The sequence below is a fragment of the Saccopteryx leptura genome, chromosome 6 (assembly GCF_036850995.1).
Source record: "Saccopteryx leptura isolate mSacLep1 chromosome 6, mSacLep1_pri_phased_curated, whole genome shotgun sequence".
In the NCBI taxonomy this organism is placed as follows: Eukaryota; Metazoa; Chordata; class Mammalia; order Chiroptera; family Emballonuridae; genus Saccopteryx; species Saccopteryx leptura.
This window is the reverse complement of record NC_089508.1, coordinates 37,384,441-37,404,772: the sequence shown is the minus strand read 5'-3', so window position 1 is coordinate 37,404,772 and position 20,332 is coordinate 37,384,441.

Genomic DNA, 20,332 nt, shown 5'->3' with positions numbered 1-20,332 from the left:
TAAAATTAGTTAAGGATTAGATAATATTCATAGCACTTGAAAATGAATCAGATAGGAAAAAAATACTAAGATGTTCAAAGTGATTTGTCTCCAGCATGGGAATTAATGATGACATTTCATGTCTTCTATGTAGTTTTCAGCATTTTTCACATTTTCTATATTGAGCAGCCTTTTGTAATAAGAAGTCAATTTATATTGATACTTTAAAAATTAGAATAAAGCAAGAAATATATGTTTGTGCTACGTGTAATGATATGATTTCTGATTCTTCAAAGTCTAAACTTGAGTTAAATAGTATTCTTTATGAGTATTCTTTATGAGGTGGTGACTCAGTGGAGCCATCCTCAGCGCCCAGGGCCTGAGATTAATTCTAATCTGCAATAGCATCATACAAATGGATTGAAAACCTCATGTTCACAGCATTATTCTGGGTGCTCCACAAAATCAATGGAGCAGATATCGGCCTTGCCCTTTAGAGTTTGCATATCATTACAAATAATGACATAGTGGTGGCTCAGTGGATAAAGTGTTGACCTGGAAACACTGAGGTTGCCGGTTTGAAACCCTGGGCTTGCCTGGTCGAGACACATATGGGAGTTGATGCTTCCTGCTCCTCCTTTCTGTCTGTCTGTCTGTCTCTCTCTCTAGAAAAAAAAAATGAATAATTTAAAAAAAAGTAATTGCTGTCTTTACAAATAATGACATAGCCAGAAACATTTAAGATGCACATTAAATGGATAAATTATAATAAATACAGAACTTTAAATATTCTCATTTTCTGCAAAAAAAAAAAAAAGTATTCTTAAAATAAACATGCTACTTATTAAAAGTTTGATCTTTTTTCAAAACGTATAACAACCCTCAGTGAATCCATCACTATAGCATCAATATACCTGTTTCTAGAGTCAGCTTATTACAGGGTTTTATAGAAAATTGAACGAGGCTTGGAATGAAAGACTTTCTTCAGCCCTTCGGCCTGTGAGTAGCCCGGCCAGCACTGGGGGCCAATGGGGACAGACTGCTTACCTGGTGTGATCTCCCCAACTTGCTGGGTCTAGCGCCAGCCAATCGGCAGTGAGCTGCCATCCTCAGGTGGGTTTCTGAAGAAAAGTGTTTATGCCTCTTAGATGAGACCTGAAACGTGTAGATTTGTGTCTGCATTGTCACAAGGCAAAGAAAGATAGCCAAGAGTACCATTCTTCCACAATCCCTAAACTTCCTTGTAATGCTGTATGCATCGTGCCACCCCCCCCCCATCAGCATTAACCTGATAACAATGACAATTTATAGTCACACCTATGTCCAGGCTCCATGGACTCTAATGTGCTTTTACATGTATTATCTCTAAATCTACAACAATCCTATGAATCAATGATTATTTTCTTTTCTTTCCACTGGGAGAAATGGAGATTCCCAGTTTTTGTTTTGTGATCCGCGTTTGGTGACACCGGGAATGGCAGATAGTTTTGTTTCATCCCTAAAACCAACTGCAGTCGATTGAAGGTGCTGTCAGGAGCACTGTGTCAAAGAGGCGTCTGAATCCACTCCCAGTGCGGAGGACAGTGGCCCGCCAGCTTCGCCGGGGGTGTGGGAAAAGGGAGCGGTGCGTGGGTGCCAGTCCTTCCACCAGGCCACGCCACTTGCCTCTCTACAGGCAGAGTGAGCCGTTGCTGTGTGAGTCAAAGGCTACCTGAGGCCCCGATGCCTGTAGAATCCCTTGTCACCATAGTCCGGACATCCGCCACTTTCCCTTCCATCTCCACTGACATTCCTACCACGCAAGTCACTCTCTTCATGTAACGAAGATGTGGGCAATGTCTCCAAGCACAGGCCCTGGGGAATCTCCTCTCACCTTGTTCCATTATCATCTTCAAATAGATCCTTTGTCACTTTGGAGGATGAGTCACAAGATACAGGTGCACTCGGCATAAGGAGAGGAAAGAAGGGGCATGGCTGAGCAATTGTCTTGAGGTCTGAAGGAGCAAATGAGCTCAGAGCCAGAGCCTCAGTGAGAGGACAGGCCCCCGAGGCCTGGTCGGGGAGGGCGGCCCAGAGGGAGGGCTGGGCCGTGCACACTGCGTGCTGGAGATGGGACACAGCGAGAGCCTGGAACTCTTCCCCCCTCCTCCCCGCCACTCGGCTGTGCTGATTCTCCTGCCACAACTTCCTCTGTGACTCCCGTGAGAAAGTCACTTCTCTCGGCCTCAGTTTCCTCATCAGTGACATGATGGATTGGACCGTGTGGTCACAAGGTCTTTCCTAGCACCAGAATCTAAAGGTTTGCAAACTATTTTTTTTTTTTTCATTTTTTTTTTTTTTTTTTCCATTTTTCTGAAGCTGGAAACAGGGAGAGACAGTCAGATAGACTCCCGCATGCGCCCGACCGGGATCCACCCGGCACGCCCACCAGGGGCGACGCTCTGCCCACCAGGGGGCGATGCTCTGCCCATCCTGGGCATCGCCATATTGCGACCAGAGCCACTCTAGCGCCTGAGGCAGAGGCCACAGAGCCAGCCCCAGCGCCCGGGCCATCTTTGCTCCAATGGAGCCTCGGCTGCGGGAGGGGAAGAGAGAGACAGAGAGGAAAGCGCGGCGGAGGGGTGGAGAAGCAAATGGGCGCTTCTCCTATGTGCCCTGGCCGGGAATCGAACCCGGGTCCTCCGCACGCTAGGCCGACGCTCTACCGCTGAGCCAACCGGCCAGGGCAGGTTTGCAAACTATTTAATGAACATAACAAGCTAAGGGATAGTCAGATGGAGAGTCCGAAGGTTCATATTACCATCAAGCCAGCCTGATTTGTGTTCCAATCTCAACTCTGACCCTTGCCAACTTGTGATCTTGGATGAGTCTCATAACCTCCTGAGTCTCAGCTTCCCACAAAACTGAAAGTGCCTCCTTCACAGGGTTCAGGAAAGGATTCTATGAAATAACGTCCATAAGTTGCTCGTCTTGTTGTAAGGTACCAAAAAGCTGAAAATGGATATTGATATTCTGGGACGAAAGGTCAGGCTTTCCTATCAGGCTTTCCTGTCCCGTCCCTCCTTTAGGGAGGGGAGGGAGAAGAATGTAGAAGTTTCTGACTTGCAAGAACAACGAGTCATTCAGCTTTAAATCTAAAATAAAGGTTAACCAAGAGACTTCTTCTCTTTCAATAGGAGGCAGAATTTACATACCACCTTGCATTGATTGTAGTTCCTCCCCCTTCCTGGAATCTTGAGGGTAAAACACCTCTAGGCTAGTGAGGGAAGATGAACCCTGAAAGATTTATAAACATCTTTAATTGTATTACCTTAAAAGTCTTAATGTTTCTGTGTGTCCCCTAAACAAATGTTGCCAGCTTGTACCGTGAAGTCATGCTCTCCCCGGCCCATGTGTAATCAAGGGTATATAGCAGCCCCTGAACTATTTTTGGGACTACGATTTGGGCCTGATGCCCCGTGTCAGCCATATGCAGCCAGCATACTTAATAAATCTCCTCCTCTAATAAAATTCTTCAAAATTCATCTGGACTGGGTGTCTCTACGTGAACTCGATGAAATGAGGTACAGTGCCTTTCAGAATCTGGGTGCGGTACTTTATAACAATCTCAGTGCTTGATACATGATAAACAGTCAACAAAGGCAGTTTCTCTTTTTCCTTCCTTCATCACTGTGTGTACCTTCAAGAAATAAAAAAGTTGCCAATAAAAAATTATGTCACACTACTAAATATTAGGCATATCCTGACTTCAAAGGTATTAAACGTGGAGTGTCTCAGAATAGAGGAAGCAGAGTCACTGGGGGCAATGAGAGCTTACCAACATTCTGAGACCAGAGGACATGGGTGGGCCTCCATCGAAGCCAACCTGTGGGGCTTTGATCTGCCACTGCAATGTTTTGCAGTAGGAAAAAAGTCTGAGGTGTTTGATTTAATTTTTAGGTTCCAAATCACATTTTAGAGATAATAAGGTTTACCATAGTTCCAAAATTCAACATATATATTACTAGAACTTTATGACTACTTTGAAACCATTTCAGTTCTGACCAATAACAGAGTCAAACTAACGGAGCCAGCCAGCACACCCTGAGTGCCCTCTCTGGTCCACAGGCACCAAGTCAGGACCCGTCGCACTAAGCTATCTGCTGCTCCCCTTACTGTGATCTCCTGAGAGCTGAGAAAAGATGTGTGTCCTTTTGAATGCTTTCCCCATTGTGCTCTCAGAATATACATGGCTCTGATTACAGGTCAAAGTTATCAGCATTATGCTTCTTGTGGCTGAGTAAAAAAGCCACAAATGAAGCTATGTGTCTCAAGGAAGTAATAAAGTTAATGATTTTCTGCAAAAAGATACAAGAAAGGTCAGCCTCGGATTTTACAAAGTTGTATGTTGCTTGTAGTATCCCTTATTGATGGAGGTGGGGGGGAGTCAGGGATTACAAATGAAGATGAATAGTGAAGTCTTGGAAGAAATTAATTTTACTGAAAAGTCATTTCTTCCTTTCAAAGCACTGGGTATTTGTGGGACATCTCCTCTTTCTTGACTTAAAGGGATAACATTTGCCCTAGATGATAGTACAGTTGCTATGGTGACTTCTTTTTTTTAACGAGACTAAAAATAATGAAGCCTGTGTCTGATTTACTAGGACAACTCAAGCCTTTCTCCACAACTATCTGAAAGAAGTATCTGTCAATTGTCACAGATTTATTTCAGATTAAGGGCACAGGGTTTAGGCACTGAAGTGGAATGTTTTTATTTCCGCCTGACTCTTCCACTTTTGAATGTTATAACTTTGCAGGGCATGGCAGACACATGCCTAATAGAGAGGAACAGAGAGGAGCTTAATGAGTCACAAAGAAGCATTCTTTATTTCAAGTGCATCCTGTATTCGCATTGGAATGAGTCCACAAAGCCGCTGGATCCCCAAATCCTTCGTTTGTAATTCCCCCCAGCAGTGGCATAGACAAGGCCAAGGTTGTTGTTAGCTAAGCTCCGAAGCAACAGCACTTCATTTGTTAGTTAATGGCTTTGTTCTAGAAAAACATTCCTAGGATCATGGCCCCAGCGTGCGAGCGTCTGCGTGTGCTCGCGCTTGTGCTTGAATGAAAGAGCAAGATGATGGGAGGGGGAGAGTAGGAAAGTAAAGCTGTTCTACTCTCCAGTGTACTTATTACATAATTTAACACATACTTATTCAGCAACCACTGTGTACCAAGGCACCATCTAGCACTGGGGTCACTAGATTTATTTAAAAAAATTAAAAGATGTTATAGGGAGGAATGGGTGTAGGGTAGCTAACAACTGATGGCAATAATAGATATCTTTCGTTTTCGTTCTTCCCTTTCTTTTCTTTGTCTCTTCTTTCTTCTTTTTGTCCTTCCATGTTTTATTGAGTGTTGCCATATGTCAGATACATGCTAAGAACACGTGATGCCAATGTGAATAGAGGCAAGAACCTACCCTCAAAGAGTCAAGTCTATTGAGGAAGATTAATAAACCAGCATGCGTATGACCCAGAAATTGTACTATTAGGCATTTATCCCAGGCAAATGGAAATGTGCGTTCACACAAGAACCTATACACAAATGCTCATGGCAGCCTTATTCATAATAGCTCCAAACTGGAATCAACTCACCCATCCTTCAACAGGTGGATGGTTCAAAGAACAGTGCACATCCATGACATGGAATACTACTCAGCAGTAGAAAGCAGCCAACACACACTGGCGTGGATGAATCTCCAGAGAATCATGCTGAGTGAAAAAGGCCAGTCTCAGAAGTTACATTCTGTATTATCCCATGTATGTAAATTCTTGAAATGACATAGTTATAGAAATGGAGAACAGACTAGCAGTTGCCTGGGGTTGAGGAGCATCGGGGGTAGAAGGAAGCGGGTGAGGTTATAAAAGGGCAACATAAAGGATTTTCGTGATGATGGAATTGTTCTGTCTCTTGACTGTGGTGATAGATACATGAACAAAACATCATAAAATGGCATGGAAGCAAAATGCACACACAAATATAAGTAAAACTGGATAAATCTAAATAAGATGGGTAATTATATCAACATCAATACCCCGGTTGTGATAGTGCACTATAGTTTTAAGTATAAAACAATCATTGAGGGAAACTGGATAAAGGTACATGGATGTCTCTATATTATATCTTACAACTGTATACAAATCTACAATTATCTCAAAATGAAAAGTTTGATTAAAAAATAAATCAAAAAGGGGCCAACAACACACAATGAAGAAAAGAAAGCCTCTCAATAAATGATGCTGGGAAAACTGGAAAGCCACATGCAAAAGAATAAAATTCAACTACAGTTTGTCCCCTTGTACTAAAATTAATTCAAAATGGATCAAAGACCTAAATATAAGACCTGAAACAATAAGTTACATAGAAGAAAATACAGCTACTGAACTCATGGACTTTGGTTACAAAGAGCACTTTATGAATTTGACTCCAAAGGCAAGGGAAGTGAAGGTAAAGATGAATGGGACTACATCAGACTAAGAAGTTTTTTCTCAGCAAGAGAAACTGATAACAAAACAAACCAGACAGCCAACTAAATGAGAGATGGTATTTTCAAACAACAGCACAGAAAAGGGCCTAATATCCAAAATATACAAAGAACTCATAAAACTCAACAACAAACAAACAATTCAATAAAAAAAATGAGAAGAGGACGTGAACAGACACTTCTCCCAGGAAGAAATACAAATGGCCAACAGATATATGGAAGATGATCATCTTCATTAGCTATTAGAGAAATGCAAATCAAAACTACAATGAGATACCACCTCACACCTGTTAGATTAGCTATTATCAACAAGACAGGTAATAACAAGTGTTGGAGAGGCTGTGGAGAAAAAGGAACCCTCATACACTGTTGGTGGGAATGTAAAGTAGTACAACCATTATGGAAGAAAGTATGGTTGTTCCTCAAAAAATTAAAAATAGAACTACCATATGACCCAGCTATCCCTCTACTGGGAATATACCCCCATAACTCAAAAACACTGGTACGTAAAGACACATACAGCCCCATGTTCATTGCAGCATTGTTCACAGTGGCCAAGACATGGAAACAACTAAAAAGCCCTTCAATAGATGATTAAATAAAGAAGATGTGGTACATATATACTATGGAATACTATTCAGCCATAAGAAATGATGACAGGATCATTTACAACAACATGGATGGACCTTGATAACATTATACGGAGTGAAATAAGTAAATCAGAAAAAAATAAGAACTGTATGATTTCATACATAGGTAGGATACAAAAAAGAGACTCATGGACATGGACAAGATTGTGGTGGTTACCAGGGGGAGGGGAAGGGAAGAGAAGGAGGGGGTGGGAGGAGGGGAGGGGCACAAAGAAAACCAAATAGAAGGTGACAGAAGACAATTTGACTTTGAGTGATGGGTATACAACATAATCAAATGTCAAAATGACCTGGAGCTATTTTCTCTGAATCTATATATGTACCCTAATTAATCAATGTCACCCCGTTAAAATTAATTATCTAAATAAAATATTTTTTAATTTTTTTTAAATCAATATTTTATTTAGGGGGTGAGTAACATGGGTAAAGGTGGTCAAAAGGTTCAGACTTACAGTTATAAGATAAATAAGTCCAGGGGATATCATCTGTAGCATGTTGACTACATTAATACTGTATAGTATATCTCTGAAAGTTGCTAATAGAGTAGATCTTAAAAGTTTTCAACACACACACGCAAAATCTTGTAACTATGTGTGGTGAAGGATATTAACTAAACTTAATTTGGTAATTATTTTACAGCATATACATATAACAAATCATTATGTATTATAGCTAAAACTAGTACAATATAATATGTCAATTATATCTCAATTTTCTAATATTGTTTTATTGATTTGAAAGAGAAAGAGAAACAGTGATTTGTTGTTCCACTTATATTTGCACTCATTGGTTGATTCCTTTATGTGCTTTGACTGGGGATTCAATCTGATTGAACTATAGTACCTGGCCAGGACATATATCTCAATTTTTAAATGATAAAAAAAATAATTATTATGTATTAAGAAAACCAAGATACATTTATTTTTAAGCATTACTGTTGAGAAACTAAATTTAAACAACTAGAAGCTTAAAAATAAATAAATCAACATAACATTAAATGGATAAACACTATGATGAAATGAAGGTAGGATGCTATGAGAGCTTAGACAATGGGGGATTGTCAGGAGAGACTTCCTAGAGAGGTGACTTCCATGGGTTGGGAGAGAATTCATTCCAGGCAGAAGAATCCACACTCTACCACTGGAATTCAGAGCAGAACCTTTGGCTTGTTCACCCCAACTTCCTCAATGCTTAGAACACTGATGGGACCACAGATAATTATCAAAAACTGTTGAATTAGTGACTAAAGACATGGAAGAGGATGTGGTGAGTTTGGGAAGCTCAAGGAGTCATGGTGGTTAAGCACAGAGTGTGTTCAGGAAGAGAGATTGGGATGAAGATGGTAACAGCAGATGGGTTGTGGGATGGGTACACAGAAGGATGCAATCTTTATTCTAACGTAAAGTAGGAGTCAAGTTTGTTTAGAAAGACCCTGTGGGCAGCGTGAGGAGATAGAATGGAGCAAAGACACCAGCTGGGGAGGTTGCTATGGCAGTGGCACTTTGCTTACAACCTCAGGTCTTGGAAGCCCTTCAGGATAAGCCCTACATCCAAAACACAGGTGTCCAGTAAAAATGAAATTCAAGTCACATATGCAATTTTCAATTTTCTAGTAGCCACATTAAGAAAGCAGAAGGAAACATGTGAGATTAATTTTAATCATTAATCCTAGTGTGATAAGTGCTAGAAATAAAACAGATTATATTTAACCCAATATTATCTAAACTGTTTATATTTCACCAGGTAATCAATTTAAAAGATTATTAATAAAATATTTTATATCCTTTTTACATTCTCTTCTTACACTAAGTCTTTGGGTCTGACCTGTATTGATAACAGATATAATTGACAACCCATCTCAATTCAAACCAGCCACACTCCAAATGTTCGAGAGCGACAGGTGGTGGTTGCCATGTCCGACGGTGCAGGTCTAATGCATGGATGGTCCTGACCAGTAGAAAGGAGGAATTCTTTAAACTCCTTTTAGCCCTTTTTCATGTGGCATGCCAATTAATTCTTTCAACAACATCCTATGAAGTATTATTTCCTACCTTTTATGATGAAGAAACTGAGACCCAAAAAGTTAAAAAATTGACTAATCAGGATGAAGGTAGGATTCCAAAAGACTGATTTTTTACTGTGTTCACCTGCTATAGCCATTTGTACGCTCTTGCAGTGAGAAACCTTGGTTTAAAAGGAAGGAATCATTAGATTAAACTCATAGACTCCCTCTTGCCAGCTGAGCCCATGCAGCTGCTGCATGTGAAGTTTCAAAGCAAGAGCATACAAATGCTTATTTATCCTGAACCTGATTTCTGGTCTGCTGAGCCTAATTATGTTATCTGAAGGTCTCAATCTTTAGAAATATGCGGTTTGCCTGACTGAATCACAGCCTCTTACTTAATGTCACTGAGGGGCCTGCATCAAAATAAGGCCCAGGAGGAGAGATAGCCTTGACCTTTAGTGAACAATGAAGCTAGGACAGTAATCAGGTCCAGAGAAGGGAAGCTAATATAATCAAGGGGAAGGCGGAATGTCATCATAAAGGATAGGCTGACCTAAGCCCTACTTCTCTCTGTAGTTATGGCCCCTGGGGCCTGGGTATCTCTTGGGTCCTAGTGCCTCTTGGAACCACTGACCCCCCTTTGCAAAATGCTGGCCAAGAATTAAAGATGTAGTTTGAGACTTCAGAGCTGAGAAAAGTAAAAGTCTGAAAACCATGATTCTGAGTCAACAAGCCATGCGTAGAAAGTAAAGTAAGCTGAGAACATAGAGCTGAAACAGCTCTATGAATATTACCATAACATCTAGTGGATTCCTCCCTATCTACAAGACGTCCTCACCTGGATGTCACAGAAACACCCCAATTTTATATCTCAAACAAAATTCATTATCCTTCTCTCCAGGCTCTTCCCCACCCCCTTCACCTAGCATGCCCGCCTCTGAATGAAACCTGTGGGACTCATTCTGGGCACCTCCCTGTCTACCTCCATCTCCCCCCTACAATTCTGTCACTTCTATCTCCCAAATACATCATGATTCAGTCTCTTCATTCAGGAAGATCCTTCTTACGGACGCCTCAGACTCCTCCTCCTCTGTTCACGGTAGCTGGAACGGTCCTTTGTGAATGCTAGTCTAACCCTGATTTGTATGTTGTAGTTGAAACTGGGCACTGCTCCTCAAGGCACCCGCGATAAAATATAAACTCCTGGCCCTGGCCAGTTGGCTCAGTGGTAGAGCGTCGGCCTGGCGTGCAGGAGTCCCGGGTTCGATTCCCGGCCAGGGCACACAGGAGAAGCGCCCATCTGCTTCTCCACCCCTCCCCCTCTCCTTCATCTCTGTCTCTCTCTTCCCCTCCCACAGCGAGGCTCCATTGGAGCAAAGATGGCCCAGGCGCTGGGGATGGCTCCTTGGCCTCTGCCCCAGGCGTGAGAGTGGCTCTGGTCGCAACAGAGCGACACCCCGGAGGGGCAGAGCATCGCCCCCTGGTGAGCATGCCGGGTGGATCCCGGTCAGGCGCATGCGGGAGTCTGTCTGACTGTCTCTCCCAGTTTCCAGCTTCAGAAAAATACAAACAAAAAAAAATTAAATAAAATTTAAAAAAAAATTAATAATATATATATATATATATAAACTCCTTAACAAAGCACGCTCCTGAACCCCCGCCGCTCCCCAGCCCCTCCACATTCCCACTCCAAGCTCAGGACTTGTAGGCTGAGCTAAGCACCACCCTCTCTCCCATCAGCTCTTTGCACTTGCCTTCCTCCCTCCCCCTCCAAACTCTGCTTCGCCCCCTACGCATCTTCTAAGACTTGGCTTAGCTACTGCATCCTCAGGAAGCCGTCCCTGATCCTCCCAAGTCTGAGGTGGGTGCGCAAGACATGTGCATTCATCATGCCTGGTGCCTGCCTATTGTTAGGTTCGGGGAGGTGTGCTGTGGCTGCCAGAGTTTAACTCTTGAAGGAGCAGGAACAGGGAAGTGCTGATAGGGTCCCTGTGAGGCTGAGAACAAAGAGATCAGCACAAAGCTGGGAAAACATCCTGCATTCTCTTGGTTAGAGACCCTTATCAGAGTTTATGTTTGAAATTCTACACTAAGCTAAACCCTTCCCCTGTTGCTATACTGCACGCAACCTCCCTAGCGAATAGCTAACTGCCACATCTGCTTCTGTATAATGAATGCTTGCTCACTTAGGATATATAAGGACCTAGTTGTAAGCGCCAGGTACGACTCTCATTTGCAGCCCCTTGAGGGTACGGTGTCTCCGGACAGCTTGAGAGTTCGTCCCTGCGCAGGTTAAACTTGGCCAATAAAGTAAGATCTAAACCCCTGAAAGTCTCCGACGTTTGTTCTCGCGCTTGGTGAATGCAACACCTATCACAACTCCTTTCACATTGCGTTGTCACTGACAGTTTGCTCATCCTCACGCCACCAGATGTCAGCTCCACGTAGCTACTATGCCCTGCTCTCCTGTTCACCCCTCTGTGCCCAGTGCCTGCACGTGGTAGGCAATAAACGCAAGTTAAATGGCTGAATGATTGTGGAGAACACCAAATATCACTTATTTCCATTTTCCTCCAACTCAAAACTTTGTTGGTCTCCATTAAAGTTTGGCAAAAATAGGCACTAGCTGGTTGGTTCAATGGTAGAGTGTCAGCCTGGCATATGAATGTTTGAGGTTCAATTCCTGGTCAGGGCACACAGGAGAAGCAACCATCTGCTTCTCCACCCTCCCGGATCTCCCTCTTCTCTCTCTCTTCCCCTCCCACAGCCAGTGGAACGATTGTTTCAAATGCATAGGCCTGAGCACTGAGGATGGCTCCATGGAGCCTCTGCCTCAGGTGTTAAAAATAGCTTGGTTGCGAGCATGACCTCAGATAGACAAAGCATGAGCCCCAGATGGGGGTTGCCAGTTGGATCCCAGTTGGGGTGCATGTGGGAGTCTGTCTCTCTATCTCCCCTCCTCTCACTTGGAAAAAGAAGGGAAAAAATAAAAATAAACTTTGGCAAAATTATCCAGAAGAGCAAATAGTCAATTCAGTAAGACTTGCCTTCCCAAATCTAGGTGAAAACCCAGTGAGTCTGTGCAGGCATCGTCATGAAATGCCTCAAGCTTCATGTTAGTGCAGTGTGGGGCCCATGCATGGGGGCGTGGACTAACCCAGGCAGGAAGCAGTCCCGGAAACACTAGGCCCACGGAGCAGGGTCATTCCCCGTTTCTTCTTTCCCATCACAGGACACTAAGCCTAATGGCTTCCGCCCGCCACCGATTTGAACAGACTCCTCCGTGTAAGTGGTGAGGCAGGGCACATCTGCTTCTTGGCACTGCCTTGGCACACTGGTCTGGTCGGGTTTTATGACTAACTTCAATTATGTGGATGGAGGAAAAACATTTTCCCTTTTTGCAGCTCAAAATATCTCATCAAAGAAATGTGGAGAGTATGGAAATCAGATTTGATTGGCAGACAGCTATTCACTTTGATCACTTCTGTTATTCTGTAGCTCTCTTTGGAAAAAGAAATTTGGGCTTTTCTGGCAACCCGATGGGTAATGACATAAGTTTTGTTTTTTGTGTTTTTTTTTTGTTTTGAGAGAGAGAGAGAGAGAGCAGCATCAACTCGTTGTTCTAATTAGTTGTTTCATTTAGTTGTGCACTCATTGATTGCTTCTTGAAGTACATTGCCCCGACCTAGAATTAAACCAGCAACCTCAGCATGCAGGGATGATGCTCTATCCACTGAGCAACCCAGCCATGGTCATGACATAATTTTAACAATCCTTTCCCCTTGGGGTCAAAAGTGAAGAAGAAAACTTCATAATGAAATTGCTGTGCCTCAGAGATGTATCACTAGATTCATCATTTTTGTATTGTTCACATCCAGAACTCTGGAAACAAGATGCACGATGCGTATTTCAGGCCTACTGAACTCTGTGGTTGACGCTCTGCTTTCTGAAGTGCCTTGTAGACCCACGACGCCTACAACAGACTGAGCCAAAGGAGTGATGCTTTACAAGTGCTATCAGAATACACACACACACACACACACACACACACACACACACATCTCAATCCAATTGTTTTGCACATAACATTATGGGCTCAATTTTTCAATTTAAACAATTACAAGATGCAAGATCCTTTCATTTTTAGATATCAGTCTAATCCTCTCCTCCCCATGTTATGACCAGGGTTAGTCATAACTTCACTATAGCGAGCAAGAGAAAAAAGTCTGGATGGGACACTCAGGCCTCTGTCTCTCTACTCCACACTCTTGCCCTCTTAGCTGATTGATTGATGAAATTGATAAATAAACATGGTGACTCAACAACTCAGAAGGTCAGAATTCAGGTAGATTAATCAGTTAGGATGGACTGGACTGCAAATAACAAGTGCGACCCATTGTAGGTGGCATGAATGTGCTTACGCTTAAGTGACAGGAAGCCCTGAGCCAGGGAGATCCAGCATTGGCATGGCTCTGCCAGTGTCACCAAGGACCCAGGTGCTTCCTATTTTTCTGAACCGCCACCCTCAGCATGTCGGCATATCTCCCTTCATGACCTTCCCAGCTCCAAGCTTAGTGCCCTTCAGCAACAGTGCCCAAAGTAGAAGAGAGAAAGAGGAGAAAAGTATCTCGCCACAAGCATTATCACTTAAGAGAGAAGAGGTCTTCCAGAAGTTTCCTGCCCATTTCCTCTTTCATCACAGTGGCCAGAACCCTAGCTGTAAGGAAGGCTTGAAATGTGAGCCCCAAGCATTTGCAGCATCTACAGTGGAAGACCAGCTCTGCTGGCAAGGGAGAAAGGCAAGGACTAGCCATAGAGTCAAACGTGTTGGTTCAATGCAAAGCAAAAAGCCATTTGACTCTAGAGCAAGTAGAGCTCTCTAATTTAACTTCAGTAAGAAAGCCAATATTTTTACCTCCTGCTGTCAGATTTCCGTGTGTTATTTTTCTGCTAGTTCCCAGCTCAGAGCAAGAAAAAGGTCATGATTACTTATCACCCCCAAACATTAACAACTACCTCCTGGAGCATTGTTGGCTATAGGAAAATCTATCACTGTCACCCTTTGGACCTCAGTGCCTTTATCTGGAAAGCTAGAAGGTTGGCTGAGAGCATTTTCAAAGCCTCCTTCCAGCCCTGACAGTCTGTGGTTCTATGACATTCAAATGCCTCGAAGCGGTGAATCAAATCACAGCAGCCTAAGCAATGTTATGGAAGAAAGAAATTTGACTCACATTGACTCCCGCTGGCCTTAGGAAATCAAAACTGGTATATGACCACCTAGCATATGATGAAATAATGATGAACTTTGAAGCTAGTGTCAGATTAATAAAAATAGGAACTTGTGAACATGTGAACGCACCCCAGGCATGTCATTGAGGGTAGCCATGTAATAGGCTTACGAAAGTTTAGGAAAATTGCTGTTTCCTTGAAATTGAATTCTGTAAGACAAGGAGAATGACAAGACACTAATAATTCCTAATGTCTACAAGGTACAGCTCAAACACCTTGACATAGCTTTTAAATGTCCTCCCCAGTCAAGCATCAGTGTACACCTATACATACTGAATAATAATAGTAATAATAATAATAATAACAGCTAATATTTTTGTCTTTCTCTGTGACTAATTCATACCAAGCACTTTACATTTCATTGTCTATTTTCACCCTCAGAACAAGAATATTGTTATGATTATCTTCATTTTACCTATGGAGAAACTGAGGTTAAGAGATTTACCCAAGGTCTTACATCGAAAGCTGGTGGAGCCGGCATTTGACTTAGGCGGTCTGTATCCAGAGCCCATGCCTTTAGTCACTATGTTACATTTCTCTGACAGTATTTAAAAAATATTTTTATATTTTTATATTTCTATTTCTATATTTTTATTCTATTTCTATCCACAGGGCCATTTTTTCTTCTATGTCCTAGTATTGTATCTGACAAGTAATAGACACTGAATAAATACTAAATGGATGGATGGATGGATGGACGGATGAATGAATGAATGAATGAGTGACTTCCTGTACAGATTTCTCACTGGCCTGCACGCTCTATTATACCACCGTCCCTTAGATTATACTGCTGCTGCTCCAGAGATGTGCTCAGATATCAGACCCTTGCTGTGTTCTTCCCATTCATCTTCCAAAGAGAAAAACAGGTCACGTGGAAAACAAGCCATGTAAAAAGGAACTAGAATCAGAATGACATAGGATTTGTTTATTAGTCCAGGTCAAATATCAACAGCTCCCAATCTCAGTGACTACACACAATAAAATCTCACAGAAGAAGCAGAGAGACAGGCTCTACAATCAGTAAGGGACGGAGCATCCATCTTGTGGTGCTGCCATCCTCAGGGTGTGGGTTTAAAACAGCCATGGAAGGTAAGAGAGAGCCCGGAGGACTGAGGAAGTCTGAAGGGGTTGCATCATTTCCACCCCCATCCACTGGCCACACCTTGGTCTGACAACCCTGACCTCACTGCAAATGAGGCTGAGGTTCGAGGTTGCCCTGCATGCCTGAGCAGGTGAAATAAGCTGGTGAACATAGACCGTTGTTTCCATCACAGCTTCTTCACAGGAATATGGAACAATGCCTTCAAAACTCTAATTAAAATTACTTTCATCTTGGGAAATTCTATACCCAGACAACTTTTCAATCAAGCATGAGAGCAGAATAAAGAAATATTCAGACATGCATGATCTTAGGAGGCTATCAAGGAATGTTAACAAGGAAGAAAAGGAAAAAGAAAACATTAAATCCAGGAATCAGGGCCTGACCTGTGGTGGCACAGTGGATAAAGCGTCGACCTGGAAATGCTGAGGTCGCCGGTTCAAAACCCTGGGCTTGCCTGGTCAAGGCACATATGGGAGTTGATGCTTCCAGCTCCTCCCCCCTTCTCTCTCTCTCTCTCTATCCCTCTCTGTCTCTCTCTCTCTCCTCTTTAAAAATGAATAAATAATAAATAAAAAAATATATATCCAGGAATCAGGAATCCAACCCAAGAGAGTGTGGAAGAGAAGTCCAGAAAAAATAGCAGTATAGAAGGCCCAGACTGGAGCAGAAGAGACAGGAAACTGTATGTGATAGACGTGGAGGAGGGAGGGGGCTGGAGGTATGTGTGCTCTATCACAGTGGTCCCCAACCTTTTTTGGGCCACGGACCAGTTTAATGTCAGAAAATATTTTCATGGATCGGCCTTTAGGGTGGGACGGATAAATGTATCACATGACCGAGACAAGCATCATAAGTGAGTCTTAGATGGATGTAACAGAGGGAATCTGGTCATTTTTAAAAAATAAAACATCGTTCAGACTTAAATATAAATAAAACAGAAATAATGTAAGTTATTTATTCTTTCTCTGCGGACCGGTACCGAATGGCCCACGGACCGGTACCGGTCTGCGACCCGAGAGTTGGGGACCACCGCTCTATCATACCACAATGCCGGCTTATACAGCCCCTCCTCTGCCTTAATTCAAAGTCAGTAAAGATAGTCTGAAATGTATAAATCTAGAAATAGCAGTATAGGCATATGAATTGGAAATGGAGACATAAATTACAGAAGAAACTGCTATAAAAAAGTTGAAAATGGTTGTTGCAGGAGAGCTGAGCTTGCAGTGGAGTGGAAAACACCATTCTTTCTTACAGCCCTCAGTGTACTATTTGACTTTTTAACCATGAACTGCATTTTGCTAAAAATTTTACTGTTTGTTTGTTTTTTTCAATAAAGAGGAGAGAGGGAGAAAGAAATTTTCATCAACTTTTCTTTTCATCCTGCACGAAGTTCCCAGCTAGGACCTTCTGATGGCCTCAGAGTGTCAAGGAGGGAAGACTGGACAGGGCAAATGTGCACAGATGTGGCACGTCCTCTGAATCCAAAGCAGAGTGTCTTCTCTTTCATTTCTCTTGCAATCAATTCTTATTAAAAATACTGGTCATTGGCTCCACATTCCTGAATAGTTGCAAGGGAAAAAGAGGAGGGGGCTAAGAACAACAGACGGGACCATAAACAGAGCCCCTGAAATATCACCAGTGACGACCACGATGTTCGGTCTCTCCTCCGTCTTGCCAGAAAGAGAGGTGAAATAAGACATTTAGACACTTATGAAATCAGTATGCTCTGTATCCTCCTTATCTACTGGCTTCATAAACCTCTCAACAATTCTTTTTTTAGTTTGGCCTGATATTTTTGTGAGCTTGTGCTGATCACCTGGAAGTAAAATGCATGTACACCTATCAAGCTTACCTAATTTCAATAACTCACTCTTCTTCTTAATTTAAGCAATATTTGCTGATCTCTTCACCCTTTTGCTGTCTTCCATGTTTCCAAAAGATCACTAGCAATGTTTCTGCTCTCAGTTCTCTAAGATCTATTAGAATGTCATTTACTTGGCCCTAAATACTTGACCACATGTTTTTTAATTTTGTAATGTCAGTTGTCTCTTCAACAACATTTATCCTGCATTTACCAACTGAGCACTATTTTAGGTATTGGGGACCGAGATGAAAAACATATTAACAGTTCTTGCCATTAGTCTAGAGCAGTGGTAGGCAAACTCATTAGTCAACAGAGTCAAATATCAACAGTACAATGATTGAAATTTCTTTTGAGAACCAAATTTTTTTAAACTTAAACTATATAGGTAGGTACATTCCTTATCAAGGTAGCGCCCACACGTGGTATTTTGTGGAAGAGCCACACTCAAGGGGCCAAAGAGCCGCATGTGGCTCGCGAGCTGCAGTTTGCTGACCAGGGGTCCAGAGGAACGGACTGAAAACTAAGTCAATAATTTCAACAGTGGTAAGGGCTATGGATAGAAATGCACAGGGACTCCAGAATAGGAGAGAACCTTAACCCAACCTGAAGGAGAAAGGGAAGGCTTCCTGGGACGGTCCTCTGAGCATGTGAAGGACTTAGGACCAAACATGTAAAGAGAAAGGTAAAGAAAGGGCGCTCTTGGTAGAGGAAAGAGCATGAAAACGCTCAGAAGTGAAAAAGAACTCAGAAGGATCAGGAAATAGAAAGTCGTTTGGGCATAGGGACAAGTGACAAGGAAATGGAGGGTGTGTCCAAAGGGGAGCAAGGGCCAAGTTTTGCTAGGGAGACACTGGAGGATATTTTCAGAGGAGAGATATGATCAGACAGGAGTGGAAAATACATCCTTCTGAGTCAGATAACTGAAGTGTATGTTGTAGGGGAGGGAGGGTGAGACTGGAGAAAGGAGTCTCTACCACATATGAGACCATTGAGATAAAGAGGGGAGAAATCCTGAGAGTGGGGACTAAGATAATGGAGGTGTGGATAAAAGAGAAGAGAGAGCAATTAAATTCTATTTTGAAGATTACCACACAGGACCCAGTTATAAAGAATGGAGGGGAGACATCTCAGATAGCCCAAGTGTCTAGCTTTGTTGACTCAGTAGATGGTGCTACCATTGGCCAGCAGGGGAATCTGTGGACATAGGTTTGCAGGCAAGTGAGTGCACTTTGTGTTGACTTTAAACTATCTGCCAGATATTTGAGTAGAAACATCTGCTCACAAGTGAACACATGGGTCTGCAGTCCAGACAATGATCAGGGCAATGAAGAAGACAATTGAGTCATCTGCACACAAGGGTAGTGAAACCCTTGCAGATGAACAAGATCTCCCAGGAAACATGTGTATAGAGAAAGGGGGCAAGAAGGCAAATAAGGAGCCTTAGCTCATTTGAACCAAAGTATTTATCTCCTCAGGGTTCCCACAGCAACTCGACCTAACAGCCATTATTTCTATGTCCATGTGCTTTTCCCCTCCCCTTTATTAGATACAACTAAGTGGAAGATAAAGACAAAATCTTATTTGAATCAGTATCCCCAGGATCAAAAACACAACTAAGAATATTCTACATGTTTATTAAATAATGATTGATACTCATTTACAAAAAAAGGCAAAAAACATAGCAAGTCTGATGGCCTTCAGATTCAGGAAAGCATCAGGCTCTAACATATCACCTTGAGATGAACTTTTCTTTTTTTGTATTTTTCCAAAGCTGGAAACGGGGAGGCAGTCAGACAGACTCCCGCATGCGCCCAACCGGGATCCACCCAGCATGCCCACCAGGGGGTGATGCTCTGCCCATCTGGGGCGTTGCTCTGTTGCAACCAGAGCCACTCTAGCACCTGAGGCAGAGGCCATGGAGCCATCCTCAGCACCTGGGCCAACTTTGCTCCAATGGAGCCTTGGCTGCAGGAGGGGAAGAGAGAGACAGAGAGGAAGGAGAGGGGGAGGCGTGGAGAAGCAGATGGGCACCCCCTCCTGTGTGCCCTGGCTGGGAATCAAACCCGGGACTCCTGCACGCCAGGCCAACGCTCTACCACTGAGCCAAGCGGCCAGGGCCCTTGAGATGAATTTTAATCTAAGAATGTATCCCTTCTCTCTGCCCCTCATTCTCTTTACTCACTTAGGAGCAGGAGTCCAGTTTCTAGACTTTATCATTTGTTTCCTTTTATCACCATGAAAACAGGAGTACGTTATTTTTCTGAATTGCCTGGGGCTCATTAGTTAAACTAAATTCAAAAGCTGTAGAAATTGTGTCAGTAGGCATCTAATGTCCAGTTAATCCTGCCCTGTGCCTCTGACAAGGGGGTGAGATCGGGCTCCCTCCTGGAGACGCCACCCCTGTGGCAATCCCAGCTCGAGGAAAAGTGGGCATGGTTATCCTACGTGAGGCTTTGTACTCAGAACCTCTCCCTGGGGACAGTTTACTGACATTGGAAATTCGTCATGGTTACAAAGTACTTTGATTTCACAAAAATAAGAGGTCTTCTCTGCTGAGGTGGCAAATGGTGTTTTGTTTTTTCTAGATTTAACTAGGTAAGAACCACACGTTCAGTGACAAAGAGCCAAGCTTTTTTTTCTCCCCTCCCTACGCCAGCACCAGCTTACTCCAGAGATAGTGATGAGCGTTTATAGTCACCGAACTTGAGCATTTGAGAGGAAGTGACATGGAAGGTGTTCTGTCTTTGAAAGGAGGCCCCCAGATGCAGGCTCTTACTCCGTCTGCCTGGGGAAGTCCTCATGTTCCCAACCATTGTATCTTGCTTGGTAACTAACTAAGCAAATACAGTTGAGACTCTGGGTTTGACATATTGTAAGAGCTCAATCAATGTTAATTAAAAAGCAAATCAAATAAAGACAA